At 36.9% G+C, this 20,909-nt stretch overlaps 1 pseudogene; it reads left to right on the top strand.

Annotated features, from left to right (window-relative positions):
- The first annotated feature begins 815 nt into the window (after positions 1-815).
- LOC120135405 lies at positions 816-5,165 on the top strand (annotated as a pseudogene).
- Positions 5,166-20,909: the final 15,744 nt, after the last annotated feature.

The following is a 20,909-nucleotide window of genomic DNA, read 5'->3' as shown; positions in this document are numbered from 1 at the left end:
GCTTGAATTCATCATTCGATGAATCAGCATTGTTAGGTCGAGTTCATAATGAGAAGAACTCATTTGAAGAAAGTGAAGAAGTTCATAATGAGAAGAACTTGTTCAACTTTTCGCTCGAATTCATCACTCGATGGATCAACTTGTTAGAGAGAGTTCATAATGAGAAGAACTCATCTGAAGAAGAAAGAAGAAGTTCATAATGAGAAGAACTTGTTCAATCTTTTGCATAATTCTATCACAGAGGGAGATAGATCATCATCAACATTGCCAGAAGTGTTCATAATGAGAAGAACTCATCTGAAAAAGAAGAATTTTTTCAACTCTTTGCTAGATTGCATTATAGAAGGAGATAAATTGTCATCCCCAGTGGAAAAATTCATAATGAGAAGAATTAATCCCAAAGAAGAAGAACTTGTTCAACATTTCCATCATAATCAAGTGAAGTCAAATGAAAAAAAAAACTTATTGTCTTTTTGTCTTTGCCCTATTCTCGTTAACACAAGAATGAACAAAGAGGGGCAGCTGAAGACACTAGTTTTTTTTTGGTTTTTTTTTTCATTTGTTTTATTTATTATTATTAATTTGTTTATTATTATTATTATATTATATTATTATTATTATGAAATAAATAATTAATTTTATTTATTATAGGCCCAAATCAGAGAAGCCCAACCCGAACTAGCCCAAGTTTGGAAACCCTAAACAGATTAGGGTTCCATCTTCTTCTCCAGCCGCCTTGATTTTCCACCGTCAGATCAAGGCAGATCCAAGGGTCCAAAGTTCTCCAACAAAAACCCTAGGGTTATGATAACCCTATGGACTACAGCCGCCGCTGCCTCCAGAACAGCCACGTTTCCAGCCGACTCTTCAGCTACCACGCGGTGCCACCTCTGCCATTGCCGTGTCCAGCCGTTACCATGACACCATTGAGGATTCCAGAAGCCAGCTGCCCCCCACACGTCGATGCCCAGGGTGAGTCACCACACAGTTCGGTGACTCACCGAAATCCACTCTTGGGACCGGTCCGAGACAAGCTCCGACGAGGCTATAAAACAACCATCACCTGCAAGATAAAGAGAGGGGAGCAACCAAGACACAGAGCAAAGAAAGAAAAAAAAAACGGAGAGGAGAACAAGGAAGCCAGAAAGCCAAACAGCCACCAAAATCCATCAAATATCAAAATAAAAAATAGAGAGATACTTACCGAGGAAGCCACGCCATCACCGGCGTTCCCACGCACCCATATCAGCCACCGTTAAAATCGAAATACCAAAGGTATTTCTTTAGATTTGCGAAAATACATAGCTTTTTAGGATAAACGAGGGTCAGATTTGGGTTGAGATCACTCGGATCTATATTTGGGGAAATTTTGTGTTTTCGGCCAAAGGCGGCGGTGGCCGGCGGCGGTGGTCGACGGTACCGGAGCACGGCTGCCGACCGATGGTCCCCTCTCTGTTTTAGAGAGAAGGCAGAGCTTCTCTCTCCTAGAGAGAGAAGCTGAAATGGAAAAATGAAAGAAATGGCTCAAGGGAGCCGATTTTTAGGGTATTTATACCCTCATCAAAACGGCGTCGTTTTGATGAGGGGTCTGGGTGTAATTTCAAAATAGTTAAAATAAACGCATAGTCATCTGAAGTTTATAAACTTTCATTTTTGCCACTGAAATCAATTTATGAACATATTAATATTATCTTCGAATTTTATTTTATTCTATTTTAATCATTATCTGTATATTTACATGCTTAAGGTAAAATACCATGATTAATCCTTTTAATTTTAAACAAATTTAATTTTAGTCTCATATAATTATATAGGTTAAATTATACTGATAATATTTAGGCTTTATGGTATTTCGAATAATGTCCCTTAATTTTGACATTTTATAAATTAATCACTAATTTTTATAAATTCTCAACGTTGACTATGAATTTTATATGAATATGATTAATTGTTTTAATTTAAATTATCTTTGTTTTAATACTTTCCCAAATTTGTTGTCAATTAACTATTCATAACAGATTAATTCACCTTTAATGTTTCATTTCCTTAATTATTTGTAATCTTGATGTTTGTATCTTTGACTTTATTTTTTTCTTACTTTATTTTCTTTGCATTTATTTATAATTGGTATCTTAAATTTACTTTCCATTTCATCCATTTTAATCATAATATACATTAATATTTGACTTTTTATATAACTATTTATTAAAACATAAATTTCTTTTAGTATTTATTCTATTCATTTACAAAGATTGCTTTTCTTATATTTATAGATGGTATTTTATTATTAATATAACGTTAAGTGTGTTTATATTATAGTTTTAATTTTATTTATTTATTTATTATTAGATTGCAATTATTTTATTATTATCCTTTTAATTTCAATATGTTTAAATTATTACTTTAATTATTATCTTAGTCATGTAATATATATATATATATATATATATATATTGTTTAAATTAAAAATTATAATTTAGTTTTATTTAAATCACTTTTATGAAAAATTATTACATTTTAATATTTATTTTTTTTAATATTAATAAAAGAGCTGTCTTAAGGCACCTAGAAGTCCTTTTCTGATATTTTAAATAAATAAATATATTTTAAAATAATATGATTATAAATTAAATATATTTTGAATTTTTTAAATTTTAATAATAGAGACAATTTATAATTAAAAATACCAATTTTGGGCGTTGTAGGGGTGCTAATCCTTCCTAAACGTAACCGACCACGAATCCCTTCTTATTATTAAAAAGAACGAATTTTTGGTTATAAACGCAGATCAGTTCATTTTTTAATTGATGTATTCTTAAAACTCTTTTAAAAAATAATTTTAGGTATTCGACCTACCTGACCCAAAAGGCCGATGGCGACTCCCAAATTATTTTCAAAACCATTTATTCACATCAAATTTTTTTCTCTTAAACTTAACTCGATTGAAACTTCAAACTCGAACCTAAACCTTAAATACATGAAAATCTACTGTATTTTTAAAAAAAATCAATACATAAATATTAATATTATTAATAATTTATTTTTTAAAAAATAAAATCTTAATATATTATATTTTCGAGCTACTCACAAGATTTTCGAGTCGAATATCAAGTAACTTGTTTCGACTCATTAAGAACGTATCGAGCTCGAGCTTGATCGAGTTCATTCGATCCGAGTATTTATCGAGACTTAATCAATCGATCTCGAATACCTCTCAATCTATCTCGTCCCATTTAATCCCTATTCCGACCCAAAAATAATCACAAATTTAACTGTCTTGCTTGCAGTTTAACTTCATTTATTTCCCTCACCTCCCCATTTTCTCTTCTTCTCCGAGCTCTTTGTGTATCAGAACAAAAGTGTCTACCGCTTTTTCTGCAACCAAGTTCAGTACCCAACCTTTCTCCACTTCACCTCACGACAAACCCCTCGCTTTCGCCAAGCCCACTTCCCAATTCCTCGAATCTACCCGCAAACTCCGCCACACTTCGTCTTCCAAATTCAAACTCATCCGTTGATCAGAGACTGTCATCGCCATCTCCGATTATGTTAAGCAGAAGAAATCCAAATCCTCCACCAGTCTGGTAAAATCCCATTTCTGTCATAGTCAAATTAAGTCATGGTTCATAAATGGTTCCCTAACAAATCTATTTGTGTTCAATTTTGCTTCTCTTTTTATTTTCAGCCGATAACGAAAGAGGAAGGTTTGGAATTATACGAGGATATGGTATTAGGAAGAGCATTTGAGGATATGTGTGCTCAGATGTATTACAGAGGCAAAATGTTTGCCTTTGTTCATCTTTACAACGGCCAAGAAGCTGTTTCCAGAGGTTTTATTAAGCTCTTGAAGTAGCAGGATTCTGTGGTGAGCACATACCGTGATCACGTGCACGCATTGAGCAAAGGAGTTCCGTTACGTGCCGTCATGAGTGAGCTCTTCGGTAAGACCACCGGCTACTGCCGCGACCAAGGTGGGTCGATGCATATGTTTTCCCTTGAACACAATCTGGTTGATGGGTTGCTTTTATCGGTGAAGGGATTCCCATTGCCACGAGAGCGACTTTTACCTCCAAATACAAGAGGGAGGTTTTAAAAGAAGTCGACTGCGATCATGTTACCTTGGCATTTTTTGGGAATGGGACTTGCAATAATGGACAGTTCTTTGAGTGCTTGAATATGGCGGCGTTGTAGAAATTGTTCATTGTGTTTGTTGTTGAGAATAATTTGTGGGCTATTGGGATGTCCCATTTGAGGGCTACTTATGATCCTCATATTTATAAGAAAGGACCTGCCTTTGGGATGTCTGGCATCCATGTTGATGGAATGGATGTTTTGAAGGTCAGAGAAGTTGCTAAGGAGGCAATCGGTCGGGCTAGGCGAGGTGAAGGTCCGACATTGGTGGAATGCGAGACTTATAGGTTTAGAGGACATTTATTGGCCGACCCTGATGAGCTTCGAGACCTGATAACCATTCGATTGTTTTATAGCTTCGTGCCATTATTACATTGCAACTTTGAATGGTAAAACAAGAACAATCTGCATGCATGTCTGTTGTACTGATCCTATAATATTGTCTTGAATACTTTGTTTTCTATGCTCTCTATGTTCCATAAAGATCGGTTCGTTATGTCACAGTTTAAGCATACCGATTGAAAGATAAATGATTGTGTTCTTAGAGATTAGGGATGAAGGTAATGAGTTTCGAAGTCAATTACTGATCCTGAGCAATATTGTACATGATTCTGTTCTTAATTAGGGTGTTTTTTAGAAATGAAATTTTTCAATGTCTTGCTACTTCTTTGGTAGCTGAGAAAGATTACTATGCTGCAAGAGATCCCATCAAAGCCCTGAAGAAGTACCTCATTGAGAACAGTCTGTCCAGTGAAGCAGAGTTAAAGGCCATAGATAAGAAGATAGATGAAGTGGTAGAGGATGCTGTTGAGTTAACAGATGAAAGCCTCATTCCTGCTAGGAGCCAACTTCTCAAAAATGTCTTTGCCGATCCAAAAGGTTTTGGAATCAAACCTAATGGCCGATATAGACGCGAGGATCCAAAGTTCACTGAAGGCACTGCTCGTGTCTAAGCAATCAATCCATTTATGCACACTTTTTGTTATTGCAGGATCTCATATATTTAGTTCATGCTAGAACCTCTCTGTTTCTTGTGAAACTGATGGAGTAGCATGTTTTTTGTCTGTGGATAAGAGCAAATTGTGTATTCTTATCTTGGAAATAGTGAGTGGGCGAGTAAAGTTTTTTTCATGCTTTAGTTATAGTCTATTTGCATGTGGATGATAGATGTCGTACCCTGTTTGGTGTTTTGTTGTTTTACCTAAGAGGCAGGCCCCTTCAAAGCCACCATGTGCGAGACTGTCTTCTTTGACAAAATGGGCTTTTATAATCTCAAAAGTCAAGAGGGATGAGAATACTATGGATACAAGCCTATAGATCCATGTCACAAAAGAGTCTTAACTAATTTTGTTTGAATCACATGATGCGTTGAATACACCTTTTTTTTTAACTAAAAGAGTACCAGCTTAAAAACAGAAGCCTTAATGTTGGGACCCATACCGTCCTGATCAATGTTGCAGCAGCATTGCAGGACGATTTCCTTCACGAGGCGTCCAAACGACCTCTGTCATCCACGCCGTGTCTCGGATTCTTGCTAAGCGCGAACCAAGGAAAAAGGAGAGTTATTAGCATCCATATTATTCACCGTACGAACTGCTTGTTGACTATCCGGTTGAACTTGAATTTTAAAACCATTGTTAGGATTCTGATGAAGCTCAAATGATCAGCCGAATGATTTGCCAACAGGAGGTGAATTGATTTTTTTTAGATTAGGGAGTAAGGAGTATAAAGATGAAATAATTTGCACAATGATTTATAGTGGTTCGACTTCTCAACCAAGTCTACATCTATTAAATTATCTCCTTGCTAAAGATTTTCTAACAAATTCACTAATTTGTTCTTTCTTTTTTCAGGATAAAGATATAACATTTACAACTCCCTAGCTTTTCAAAGGCTAAGCTAGAATCAATCACTTTTACAAAAGGAATAAGATGTAAACAAGAAAAACCTCTCAAAGAAAATATGTTTACAAGATTTAAGCTCACAAGAAAACAAATAAAAGATTTGCAATGAGCTCAAAACACAAATATGTACAAGAGAAAAGGAAATAAAAAGAGTGAAAAGTTCTTCTCTTGATGTGAATTGTTTGGATAGGTGTTGTGTAACCTTCTTCAAGAGTCCTCAACTTGTTTTTATATGTTGGAATGAGTTTGTGGTTGTTTATAGTTGTTGGGATGTTTTGGAGCCGTTGGGGAATAATTTTCTGCAAAATAAAATTGCACAGGACAGAGTGTATCGGTACTCCTTTAATGAGTATCGGTACTACCTTTGTAATATTTAAATAAACTAGTCGTTAAAGACCGTTGGGTTTGACCAATATTGATACTATGCTTCATGGTATCGATATCACAATGTAAAGTAATATCGGTACCCCTTTGAGTATCCGTACCTATTTTGCATTGTGAAATTTGAGCAATTTGGAAAACAACTAGTAGTATCGATACTACCTAGAGAGTATCAATACTTCTCTTACCTTTGGTATCGGTACCACATGAACAATATCGGTAATATTCATGTAATATCGATACTGTAAGAACAGTATTGGTACTACATACCCATAAAAACAATTTGTACTCAAATTTTAGTTTAATGGACTTTGAATTATTTTTGAAAACTTTAAACAAATTCAATCAAGTCCAAAAATATTTTGCCATAATTTGTTGTATCAAAATATTATAAAACATAGTTCAACGATCTCCCATTTTTTATATAAAAAAACATTTGAAAATTTGTTTTGACAAAACTCCCCTTAATAAAATATTTAATGAAAAAGAATAATATTTGGAAAATATTAAAGTCCCCTTTTTTCATTCTTAAAATTGATTTTTCCAAACTCATACTTCTCCCTCTTTTTATTATATAAAAATAATTCAAATTTAATTGTTCAAAAATAAAAATTGAGTGTAAGTGGTAAATTTTAGCATGAAATCATTTGAAAAATCAAAGCTCCCCTCAATAAAAGAATTTCAAACAAAAATTGACTTTAAAAGCTTGACACTTAAAAGATATTAAATTTAAACAAAGATGGACAAACATGTTAGTAGCACAAGAAATTCAATATATCCAAGTTTAATATACTTTATGCAATACCAATTGTTGTATTTAAGTGCATGTGCATAAAGCTATCAAAAAATGTTATGCATTTGAAAAATTGATATTAATTGTTAGAGAGATCATTTGCAATAAATCACATGCATAAAAATTTAAATTAAGGTCAAAAATTAAAATTTGTAAAAACAAAACATTAAAACCAATTTTGGCCAAAATTCATTATGATGAACAAACACTTATGAAAAATCATTAAAACTTTAGAAAATGTTCATCACAACACTTTTTAACATACATGAGATAGAAAACGTAAAATTATTTAAAATCAAAACTCATGCATGCTTAAACTAAATGAGCAACCAATTATGCAAAATAATCAAAATAAGCTTAGAGATTACACATTCCTTTTAAGTATGGCTAGAGCATTTGAATATCTTCAGTTTCATCACCATATCTCCCACACCTACAAGAGACATTCATTTGGATTTTGGTATCCAAATTGCTTTGGATCCTTGAACGTTAGTTTCAATGTCCATTGTTCCCTTAAGAATTCATACTTGTTTAATTTTAAAGCATTTTCCTTTCTTTAAAGGACAAGTATGTTCCTTGTGACCATGAAAATGACAATGTGAGTATTTTGTCATTTTTAACATTGATGAATTGTTTTTAGAAATGACTTTTTTTTCTTTTGTCAAACATTCCAGCTTAACTTTCAATTCAAGATTTTCTTTTTCCAAATCTTCAATTTTGGTTTTTGAAAGCTCAAAATCATTTTCAAAGTTTCATTTTGCTTTTCAAAATCCAATTTAGCTTTCAAGAGAAAATCATTTGCAACTTTGAATTTTGAAATCAATTTCTTATATTTGGAATTCATAGTCTCAAATTCCAAATACAATTCATCATAGGCAACTTGTAACTCATTAAAAGAATAAGAATTTGATTCACTAGAGCTAGAAGTTACCATTGAATATTCTTTGATGGCCATGAAGCATAGATTGGCTACTTCATCTTCATCATTGGAGTCATCTTCATCACTCCAAGCCGCCATAAATGCCTTCTTCTTACTTGATCTTCTTCTTTAGGAGGGACAATCGTACTTGACATGCCTCATTCTTTGACATTCGAAGCACACCGGGGGACCTTTCTTTTTCCTTGATTCATGTTTCACTTCCTTAGAAGCCATGATTGTCTTGAATCTTTTAAAGAACCTGACCATCTCTTCTTCTTCAACATCATCTTCATCCGCCTCTTCACTTGAGTATTGATTACTCTCATTGGTAGATTTGAATGCAATGTCTACCTCATTCTTCTTGTTTTTTCTTCTTCATCATCATCTTCTTCTTCTTTTATCATCGACTCATGAGTGAGAATAGAACCAATAATCTCAAATTCTTTAAATAAATCAAATATTCTTCTTCTTTCTAAAAGGATTGGTAATTTTAAATTAAATTAATTTCATTTCTTGCATTGAATATCAGGGTGAAATTATAATATTTATTTGTTTCGATTGAAGTAGGAGTTGATTGTCTCAAAATATGAGAGATCAATTTCTTTCGATAGGAAATAATTAAATATTATGATATTTCATTCCAAAATTCAAGAATTTTATTTGAAGGGATCTTAAATTAAATAAAATTTGAACTTGCAAATTTTATTGCAAAGACAAATAATTAATGGACAAGGTACCAATTTAGGGCGTTGTAGGAGTGTTAATCCTTCCATACACGTAACTGACTACCAAACTCATTTTCTGCTATGTAGACCTTTTTTGTGTTATTTTAATAATTTTTAAAATAAATTTTATTAAAATAAAAAATATTTTAGGTGTCCAATCACACCTTAATCAAATATGGGTGGCGACTTCTTAAATAGTGTTTTATCTAATTTAAAAAGAAAACACTATATTATTCGAGGCGAGATTTTAAATTACTTCATAAATAATTAAATGTTATTTTAGAAAAAAAATCGTTTCGACAACCCCTTTGAGCATCGATACCTATTTTGCATTCTGGAATTTGAGCAATTTGAAAAACAACTGGTAGTATCGATACTACCTAGAGAGTATCGATATTTCTCTTACCTTTGATATCTTACCACATGAACAGTATCGGTACTACGTACGCATAAAAATAATTTATGCTCAAATTCTAATTTAATGGACTTTGAATTATTTTTGAAAATTTTGAACAATTTCAATTAAGTTCAAAACATTTTCTCATAATTTGTTATATCAAAATATTATAAAACATAAATCAACACATACTGCCAAGCAATTTGAAGGCCAAAATAGATTTCCGAAAGTTCAGTATGTAGAACATCGATGATACCCAAAACTTTGTAAAACCCGAGAATCCAATAGCCAACATTATCTCAGAAGAGAACCGATTGATCCAACTCCAGTAGCTTGAGATATTACTCCATCCACCTCGAGGCAAATCCATTCGAGTTCAGGAGCTTTCCAATAGCTAGGCTTTTCCTGCAGCAAAGGGCAAGTGTTATGAGTATTTGAACTGTCATTATAGTACATGGCCCAGCTTATGCTTACGCTTCTAAATTTTCCAAATAAAAGAAGCAAAAATAAGATTCCAAGGCAACTCCCAAATAGGGTGAATCAAGTTACAGGAAATATTATTTTGTAACCAGCAACTCATATCAAAGAGAAAAAATGACTCCATGTTTGAGGAATGATTTGTTTCCACAGAGCGGAAGTCTGAGGGCAATCACGAAGGGCATGGAGATTTGATTCGTAGTCCCTTGAGCATATTTGGCAATGAGCAGAATCAGAGATTCCCCATTTGGAACGCTCAGCATTGGTTAAAAGCTTCTCATGATGAGTTAGCCATAGGAAGCAGTGAATTCGTTGAGGTATAGGGAGATGCCAAATTTTATTCTAGATCATGGAGGGCGTATCCCAAGTAGCAGCTCTTCTACTTTATATGTCGACTTGATATCAAACTTTAGATTGGGATTGCTTTTCCAGATATACATATCATTGTTGTCGTTCGGATCGGGGCAACGGATTCCTCTAATACATTGGAGAACAGATTTTGGAAACAAAGATCGGAGAGTATCGAAGTTCCAATGGTCTGCTTTAGTCGTAATATCTTTAAAGGAAATATTAGCATGGATTCGACAATGAGTAAGACATTGGCGAAGAGGACTAAGAAGGGGGATCCACTCATCTTCAAGAACCTGAACGAGGGAGCCATTACCAACGGACCAAGCTATGTTTGCCCGGAATTCCTGATGATTGGCGAGAGCTCGCCACAAAGGCAAACAATTGTTGCGGTAGACCGAAGTAGTATAAGTAGTGATTTTATACATTTGGCAGAGAAGGCGAGTGCACAGGTTGTCAGGTTCGGTCATCAGTTTAAACCTAAGCTTGTAAACAAAAGCAATATTAAAATCAAACATATTTCAGAAGCCCGAAACGCCGTGATTAAGGGGCTGACATAAAGCCTCCCAATGGACAAGATAGACTTCCCGAGTAGAAGGGTTAGAGCTCCAAAGAAACCTTCGATAATAGTTTCGATCTCTTTGCAAACACCCATGGGTAAGATAGTGGGTTGCATAAATAGGTGGGAATGGCTAATAGCATAGATTTTCCCAGAGTCATACGACCAGCGAAGGAAAGTGACAGGGCAATCCATCCATTAAGGCGAGATCTCATAGCATGCACGATTTCTTGAATGAGGATAATATTGTCGACAACTGATCTTCCCGAATAAAACTTGTTTAGTTACATTAAATCAGCTTCGGGAAGATAGGTTTGAGTCGCTCCACTATCACCTTGGTGAAAAGCTTATATAGAACAGTGCAGAGACTTATGGGTCTAAAATTCTTAAAAGTTTCAGGGTGGTTCGACTTTGAAATAAGAACAAGAATAGTCTTATTGATGTCAGGATCGATGTCACCCCCTTTGAAGATATCTTGGATGAACTTACAAACAATTGGGCCCATAACTTTCCAGTGTTTATGATAAAATTTACCATGTAAACCGTCCTAGCCCGGCGATTTCAGGGGAGCCATGTTCATAAGGGCTCTATGAATCTCGTCTGGAGAAGGAACTATAACAAGATAGAGGAGAGACTCTGGAATAGGTGGAAAGGCACATTTGCGAGGCAAGTTACCAACAGGAGTATGATCATTAGTGAGAGATTGAAAAAAGAACCAGCCTCATCGCGCAGGATATCAATATCTGAACACCAATCCCCGGAAGATAGCTTAGTTTGGAAATTTTGTTTTTTTTGTCGTCGGTAAATAGCTCTTTGGTGAAAGTAACGGGTGTTACGATTACCTTTAGAAGTCCAGTCAAATCTAGATTTTGCCTCCAAAGAAGTTCCTCTTGATCAAGATTTGATTCCAAATTAGAAAGAAACCAAGATTTACGGATGCAAAGAGATTTTTGAATGCCTCTCAAGCGAGCCATGATACATTTTTAGTACCAATGTAACCAAAAACCTGTTTATTCCAATTGAACACCGTTTAGAGGGGGTTAGATCCGCCCTTATCCGGTGGATCATCTTCTTGTCGCTTGGCTTTTTCATGGTTGCCAGGATCATCATGGGGGCGATTTTCTCAATATATCACAGTTGAACAGTATATTTTTGATTAGACGTCGTTTAGATTATATTTTTCGATCTAACACCCTTTGAAGAAAGGCACAGTCCCTGTAACGCGTTTTATGCTGATTTGGTGCCACGTGGGGTAAGGCGCGCCCCCTGAAACACGTCTTATGCTGACATAGTATACACATGTATAAAGTGTGGCCCTGGGGGCACGCCTTAGGCCACCTAGGAGTATGACAAAGGGCAGGGGCCGCGCCTTACCTTTAACACAATTATATTAGGCGCGGAACAGGGGCCACACCTTAGCTTTATCTGATATAATTATGTAAGGCGCGATGCAGGTACCACGTCTTGTAGTTTTTTCCAGCTATAAATACTCTTCCCCTATGGTAACTCCTAACATCTACTCTCGATTAGAAAAAAAATTAATACAACAATCTGACTAACTTCTTATATTTTATTCAGAAGTTCGTGCGATTTTTCGTTATAAGGTAATTTTGTGATAAATTTTTTTATTATACTTAATGTTTATTATGATTATTTGAAAAATATTATACTAATTGTTGTCAATTAATTTCTGTGTTTTTAAATTAGAAAGCGGGAATATACTTCGAAATAGTTTTACGGTACATGTAATAATAAAAAAATTATATTATTTAAATTATTTACGTTTATGTTTAAAAATATTATTGTGTTATATTTTCGTTCATATATTATTTATTTAATCAGCATTGTTTCAATTGTTTTTTGCATATATAATATTGACGCACTTTTAAACTCAAAGAATGGTGTGACTTTCAGCTATTGTTTATTATGATGTTGAAATTCGAGAAGATGAAACCGGCGTTGTTTTCGTATCAAATGAGCGTGTTAAAATATCATTGAAGAGAAACATAACTCTTGAGGAGCTGATAACGAAGATTTCGAGAAAGATTCATGTTAGAAGTAGCAGAAGAATGTTGTCGTTGCAGTACAGATTTCCAACATCATTGTTGTCATTAACTTATACAGCGTTCGAACTTTTGAACAATGATGATGTTAAAATGATGGTTGAAGCTCAAAGTAATTATTCAGACGCCGATATTGAGATGTATGCAAATTTTATTCAAGTGCGTGTTGTTCGGGGTCAATCATTAAGCTCCCACTATAGGCTAGCTGAACAAGTTGATCAAGTTGACAGCCCGACGACAGTAATGTGTAATGATTTTAATGCCATAATAGGGAGACATTCATCCGCAACTCCTTACGATATGTACCGAGGTGGGTCGACGAACAATCCGTATGGCAACATCGCGTCCAGTTCAAGGGGAAGGCATTCATCTGCAAATCCCTTAGACCATAATATGGAGATGCCATCGACGCAACAATCTGTGCAGTTTCTATTTGAAACGATGACTTCAAGCTCCAAGGGGAAGCATTCGACTGCGAGCGTTTTTGATCTGAATGTCGATATGCCTTCCAGTTCAAGGGGAAGGCGTGCAAGTAGTAGGTTCTTCGACCTAAATGTGGAGAGCATGGAGGAACCATAATCTCCACCAGAAGAACCGCTTCATGAGCCTGGTGCGAATGGTACTGAGACTGGATTATTCATTCACCCAAAATCACCGCAATTCAACTCTGATGATGATGATGATGTGGATGAAGTTCCAGCAAATGTGACACAAACTGACCCTCCAGCACACATGTATGAAGTTGATTATGGTGTAATGTATGGTCCATAATTTTTGGATATGCCTCATATCGGTGACTATGGATATTACTCATCAATAAATAATGGTGAGTTATATTTAGGCATGGAGTTTTCAAGCAAAGAAGAAGCGATGATGGCTATAAAAATTACAATATCCGTAATTCTGTTCAATCGAGAGTCGACCGCTCCACGATAGAAAATATGTATGCTATTGTGCCCGACGCGAAAATGGATGCAATTGGATGGTTCGCGTATCGAAGAGGAAGAGGAAAAACAACATATGGGAACTAACAATATACAACGGTCCTCACACATGTTGTGCGTGTTAAAATATCATTGAAGAGAAACATAACTCTTGAGGAGCTGATAACGAAGATTTCGAGGAATATTCATTTTGGAAGTAGTAGAAGAATGTCGTCGTTGCAGTACATATTTCCAACATCATTGTTGCCATTAACTTATACAACATTCGAACTTTTGAACAATGATAATGTTGAAATGATGGTTGAAGTTCAAAGTAATTATTCAGACGCTGATATTGAGATGTATGCAAATTTTATTCAAGTGCGTGTTGTTCGGGGTCAATTATTAAGCTCCCACTATGGGCTGGCTGAACAAGTTGATCAAGTTGACAGCCCGAAGACAGTAATGTGTAATGATTTTAAAGTCATAATGGGGAGACATTCATCCGTAACTCCTTACGATATGTACCGAGGTGGGTCGACAAACAATCTGTATGGCAACATCGTGTCCAGTTCAAGGGGAAGACATTCATATGCAAATCCCTTTGACCTTAATATGGAGTTGACATCGACGCAACAATCTGTGCAGTTTGTATTTGACACGATGACTTCAAGCTCCAGGGGGAGGCATTCGACTGCGAGCTTTTTCGATCTGAATGTCGATATGCCTTCCAGTTCAAGAGGAAGGCGTGTAAGTAGTAGGTTCTTCGACCTAAATGTGGAGAGCATGGAGGAACCATAATCTCCACCAGAAGAACCGCTTCATGAGCCTGGTGCGGATGGTACTGAGACTGGATTATTCATTCACCCAAAATCACCGCAATTCAACTCCGATGATGATGATGATATGGATGAAGTTCCAGCAAATGTGACACAAACAATAAATAATGGTGAGTTATATTTAGGCATGGATTTTTCAAACAAAGAAGAAGCGATGATGGCTATAAAAAATTACAATATCCGTAATTATGTTCAATCGAGAGTCAACCACTCCACGACAGAAAAATATGCATACTACTGTGCCCGACGCGAAAACGGATGCAATTGGATGGTTCGCGTATCGAAGAGGAAGAGGAAAAATAACAGATGGGAACTAACAATATACAACGGTCCTCACACATGTTGTGCGTGTTAAAATATCATTGAAGAGAAACATAACTCTTGAGGAGCTGATAACAAAGATTTCGAGGAAGATTCATGTTGGAAGTAGTAGAAGAATGTCGTCGTTGTAGTACAGATTTCCAACATCATTGTTGCTATTAACTTATACAGCGTTCGAACTTTTGAACAATGATGATGTTGAAATTATGGTTGAAGCTCAAAGTAATTATTCAGACGCCGATATTAAGATGTATGCAAATTTGATTCAAGTGCGTGTTGTTCGGGGTCAATCATTAAGCTCCCACTATGGGCTGGCTGAACAAGTTGATCAAGTTGACAGCCCGACGACAGTAATGTGTAATGATTTTAATGCCATAATGAGGAGACATTCATCCGCAACTCCTTACGATATGTACCGAGGTGGGTCGACGAACAATTCGTATGGCAACATCGCGTCCAGTTCAAGGGAAAGACATTCATCTACAAATCCCTTTGACCTTAATATGGAGATGCCATCGACGCAATAATCTGTTCATTTTCCATTTGACACGATGACTTCAAGCTCCAGGGAAGGCATTCGACTGCGAGCTTTTTCAATCTGAATGTCGATATGCCTTCCAGTTCAAGGGGAAGGCGTGCAAGTAGTAGGTTCTCCGACCTAAATGTGGAGAGCATGGAGGAACCATAATCTCCACCAAAGAACCGCTCGTGAGCCTGGTGCGGATGGTACTGAGACTTGATTATTCCCCCAAAATCACCGCAATTCAACTCCGATGATGATGATGATGATGTGGATGAAGTTCCAGCAAATGTGACACAAACTGACCCTCCAGCACACATGTATGAAGCTGATTATGGTGCAATATATGGTCCAGAATTTTTGGATATGCCTCATTTTGGTGACTATGGAGATTACTCATCAATAAATAATGGTGAGTTATATTTAGGCATGGAGTTTTCAAGCAAAGAAGAAGCGATGATGGCTATAAAAATTACAATATATGTAATTCTGTTCAATCGAGAGTCGACCGCTCCACGACAGAAAATATGTATGCTATTGTGCCCGACGCGAAAACGGATGCAATTGGATGGTTCGCGTATCGAAGAGGAAGAGGAAAAACAGCATATGGGAACTAACAATATATAATGGTCCTCACACATGTTGTGCGTGTTAAAATATCATTGAAGAGAAACATAACTCTTGAGGAGCTGATAACAAAGATTTCGAGGAATATTCATTTTGGAAGTAGTAGAAGAATATCGTCGTTGCAGTACATATTTCCAACATCATTGTTGCCATTAACTTATACAACATTCGAACTTTTGAACAATGATAATGTTGAATGATGGTTGAAGCTCAAAGTAATTATTCAGATGCTGATATTGAGATGTATGCAAATTTTATTCAAGTGCGTGTTGTTCGGGGTCAATCATTAAGCTCCCACTATGGGCTGGCTGAACAAGTTGATCAAGTTGACAACCCGACGACAGTAATGTGTAATGATTTTAATGCCATAATGGGGGGACATTCATCCGCAACTCCTTACGATATGTATCGAGGTGAGTCGACGAACAATCCGTATGGCAACATCACGTCCAATTCAAGGGGAAGGCATTCATCTGCAAATCCCTTTGACCTTAATATGGAGATGCCATCGATGCAACAATCTGTGCAGTTTCCATTTGACACGATGACTTCAAGCTCCAGGGGGAGGCATTTGATGATTTTAATGCCATAATGGGGGGACATTCATCCGCAACTCCTTACGATATGTATCGAGGTGAGTCGACGAACAATCCGTATGGCAACATCACGTCCAATTCAAGGGGAAGGCATTCATCTGCAAATCCCTTTGACCTTAATATGGAGATGCCATCGATGCAACAATCTGTGCAGTTTCCATTTGACACGATGACTTCAAGCTCCAGGGGGAGGCATTTGACTGCTAGCTTTTTCGATCTGAATGTCGATATGCCTTCCAGTTCAAGGGGAATGCGTGCAAGTAGTATGTTCTTCGACCTAAATGTGGAGAACATGGAGGAACCATAATCTCCACCAAAAGAACCGCTTCGTGAGCCTGGTGCGAATGGTACTGAGACTGGATTATTCATTCACCCAAAATCACCGTAATTCAACTCCGATGATGATGGTGATGTAGATGAAGTTCCAGCAAATATGACACAAACTGACCCTCCAGCACATATGTATGAAGCTGATTATGGTGCAATGTATTGTCCAGAATTTTTTGATATGACTCATCTCGGTGACTATGGATATTACTCATCAATAAATAATGGTGAGTTATATTTAGGCATGGAGTTTTCAAGCAAAGAAGAAGCGATGATGACTATAAAAAATTACAATATCCGTAATTCTATTCAATCGAGAGTCGACCGCTCCACGACAGAAAAATATGTATGCTATTGTACCCGACGCGAAAACAGATGCAATTGGATGGTTCGCGTATCGAATAGGATGAGGAAAAACAACAGATGGGAGCTAACAATATACAACGGTCCTCACACATGTTGTGCTGGAGGGGTCAACCAAGATCATCCAAACTTGGACTCTGAAGTGATATGTCATGCCATCATGCTCATGGTAAAAGCAAGCTCTCATATAGCTGTTGTTGTGTTGATTTCAGCTATACAATCGCAGTATGAGTACACTGTATCCTATAAAAAAGCTTGGTTGGCAAAACAAAATGTCAATGTCAAACTTCATGGCGAATGGGATGCATCTTACAACGAACTTCCAAGATGGTTTAGACTGGTACAGAGGTTGAATCCTGGGACAATTGTGGACTTTGAAACCTCTTATGCATACCATAATGATCGAGTTCTCCGCGATCGATGCCAATTCTACCGGGTTTTTTGGACTTACCCACAGTGTGTTAATGTTGTCAAATACTGGAAGCCTGTGGTCCAGATCGACGAGACTTTCTTGTATGAAAAATACAAGCAAGTTTTATTATTGGCAGTTGTCCAAGATGACAATCGCAACATTCTTCCAGTTGCTTTTGCTCTTGTCGAAGGAGAAGATACAGATTCTTGGGCTTTGTTTCTCTGAAATTTACGTGCACATGTTATCACGAGGGAAAAAATCTGTGTCATTTCAGATCGCGGAGCTGGGATCAAAGCAGCAATGGAGTCTTTGGGTCCAATGTGGCAACCACTCTTTGTCCAACATATGTATTGTCTCTGACACATTGCTGCGAACTACTATGGAAGATACAAAAAGAATGATGAGCGTCAATTACTTGTGCGCATAGGTATGTGAAACTGATGTAGTTTGTTTTCTTTTTGATCATTTTGATCAGGTTAGTAAGTTATACATTTTTTGATCAGGTTACGAACTTTTACCTCGAACGTTTGAATCAATGCTTCAAGATTTGCGGGCGAAGAACGAGGAAGGATACGATTACATCAGCCTCATCGATAAAGAAATGTGGACGAACACATATGATCGTGGATATCGATATGGACACATGACGAAGAACTTGGCAGAGGCAATCAATTCAACCTTAAAGGGTGCACGTCACATACCTGTAGCGGCTTTGGTAAAGACTATATATTTTCGTTAGGGGGCGCTTTTTGCGAAGCTCGGGGGACAAGCTCAAACCTGGATGCAAGGCAGTCATGTGTATCACCCTAGATTATTTGCAGATCTACAGAAAAAAATTGATGCATCAAATGGGATGTCTGTAACAAGTTTCTCTAGAAGACATGAAATGTTTCGTGTCACAGAGTTGTCGCGACCTCTTCAAGGGATTGAAGATGTGTCGTTAAGAGTAAATATAAGGGATAGAACGTGCGACTGCAGGTTTTTTCAAGCTCTGAAATATCCATGCTCTTATGTGATAGCAGCTTGCTCGCATACACGTCAAGACTATAATTATTTTGTGGATCACGTATACCTACTATCTGAAGTTTTTAAGGTATACGAATTTGAGTTCCCCCATAGGTAATGACAAAGACCCTGATGAGATTCAAGATTGGCTTTCGATTGTACCAAATCGGAGTTTATTGAGAGAGCGTGGTCGTCCAAAATCCAATCGAATTCATTGTGATAAGGATATTCGAGAAAGATCTAGACAAGACAGAAGATGTGGACATTGTAGAAACCTATGACACACTAGAAAAACATGTCCACTTCTGTTGTCATCAAGTAACAATTGATGAGGAAATGATGTAGTTGTTTATCAATTAATAATTATTGTACTTTAATTTGTATTTAATTCAAGTTAATGTTATTCGATAACCGCTGATGAATTTTAAAAAATCGATACAATTATACGAGATTGGATGTTGGCGTTATATTAACAAATAATTGATATTAACGATACAATAAGTATTAAATGGTAAATGATAATCAAATTACAATAACTAATATTAAATGGTAATAAACAAAATTAAGCAAAATAAATTAACAAAAAGTCCAACAAATTTATCAAAATAAATTAAAATAAATCGAACCATATTAACGAATTAAAGTAAGCATTAAATGATAAATAATAAAAGTCCAATAAACAACTACAATAAAAGTACTAATACAAATAATAAAAACAAATCTATCGATGCATGCGACGCGAATGTGTACCGTAGGGCGATGGCTGTCGGTCTCGAGGAGGATTTCTTCGTATCACTGGTTGTGACTCCTCACTGTCATCATCATCACCATCATCGTCGTCGTCGTCGTCCTGAGCAGCTAAATTTTTTTGATGAGAAACTGATGACGATGAAGCACCTCCATAGAATAAGGACCCTAGAGGTGTATGACTGACTATCCCTCCGGCCTGCAAAAACTGGGAAAACTCATAAAACCCAGACATCGTTGAGTGTGAAAACTGTACAGGAGGTGTCTGTGCTGCGGCCATGGATGATTAGGCTGAACCTGTCAAATATCTAGCATATGAACCCCAAGTCAAATCTGCAAACATAGACCCATAATAGCATCCAGGAGGGGTCATATAACTCTATGAAGGTGGTGGCGGCGGGGTCATAAAACCAGGTGATGGTGGCGGCGGCGATATCGGGTAAGGGAATGGCGGTGACGGCATAACATATGGATGTGGTATGTAAGTCGCTGCAGATGGTGGCTGCTGTGAAGGTCATGCTGGTGCAGCTGAGGATGAACCGGAAGCACATGCTCTCCGTCCACGAGTCGGAGGGTGATGGTACTATATCGGTGAACGACTCTGTCGACGTCGTGGAAAGGTCCGCCCGCGTGCATCATCAGGAAGTAGAAACGATTTCCCGTTTCTGTTGAACCAGTCATAATAACCATCAGCAACCATCAAGAGGTCATAAAAATGGGCTCTTTACGGGGAAGGCGCCAATGTCGATCCTCTCACAACAACACCCACTCATGATGCCTCACCAACCAATCTGTATGGGTCTTGCCGCGTCTATTTGTGCTATGCAACTCGTCCATATTGCGAGGTGCTTCCGGAATTGGTTGAAAATAACCAAATTACCGAAGCACACGATCAATGGAGTGCCACTCGACGGTCGCATAACAGATCAAAGGGACCATCGCCATCCAAACATCTGATGGGCCCCTCAACTCAGGTGGGATCGCCGTCCTCACATCATCATTAGAATATGAAACCCATTCAAATTAAAACAAATATATATATATATAATTTTTATCAAAAATATAACTATAATCTAAAATCGATTTTTAAACATTAAAATTCAACATGTGTGCCAGCTTTCTGATTGATGAGCACCCTAATTTTTTCTAAATCATTGGGTAGCTCCTGATGATTTTTCCAATCAGTCGACCACCTATTCGAGAAAAAAAATTTATTATACCCTATATAAAATGATTAATATACGAAATCAGTTTTATAATTACCTCAAGAGTAGCGGAAATACGAATGGATTCTTCACAACGGGACATAAAAAGGGCAATCGATATCATGCCCAAGACTGCAACAGGAGAAGACATCCGCCGATAGCATTACACCTGTAGTCAGTGGCTCGACAAATCTCCCTGTACAAAAAAGCCAAAACTGCCGAGCCCCAACTGAGTGATTCGGCCAGACGAAAGTCGACAAGATGTCGCAACCACCTACAGTGAACTTGGTTGCACGATTTGTCCGGCATCAACAACCCTCCTATCAG

The sequence above is a fragment of the Hibiscus syriacus genome, unplaced genomic scaffold, assembly GCF_006381635.1.
Source record: "Hibiscus syriacus cultivar Baekdansim isolate YM2019G1 unplaced genomic scaffold, ASM638163v2 tig00110607_pilon, whole genome shotgun sequence".
In the NCBI taxonomy this organism is placed as follows: Eukaryota; Viridiplantae; Streptophyta; class Magnoliopsida; order Malvales; family Malvaceae; genus Hibiscus; species Hibiscus syriacus.
Note: the sequence above shows the minus strand (reverse complement) of the source record. Positions and strands in the feature narration are given on the sequence as shown.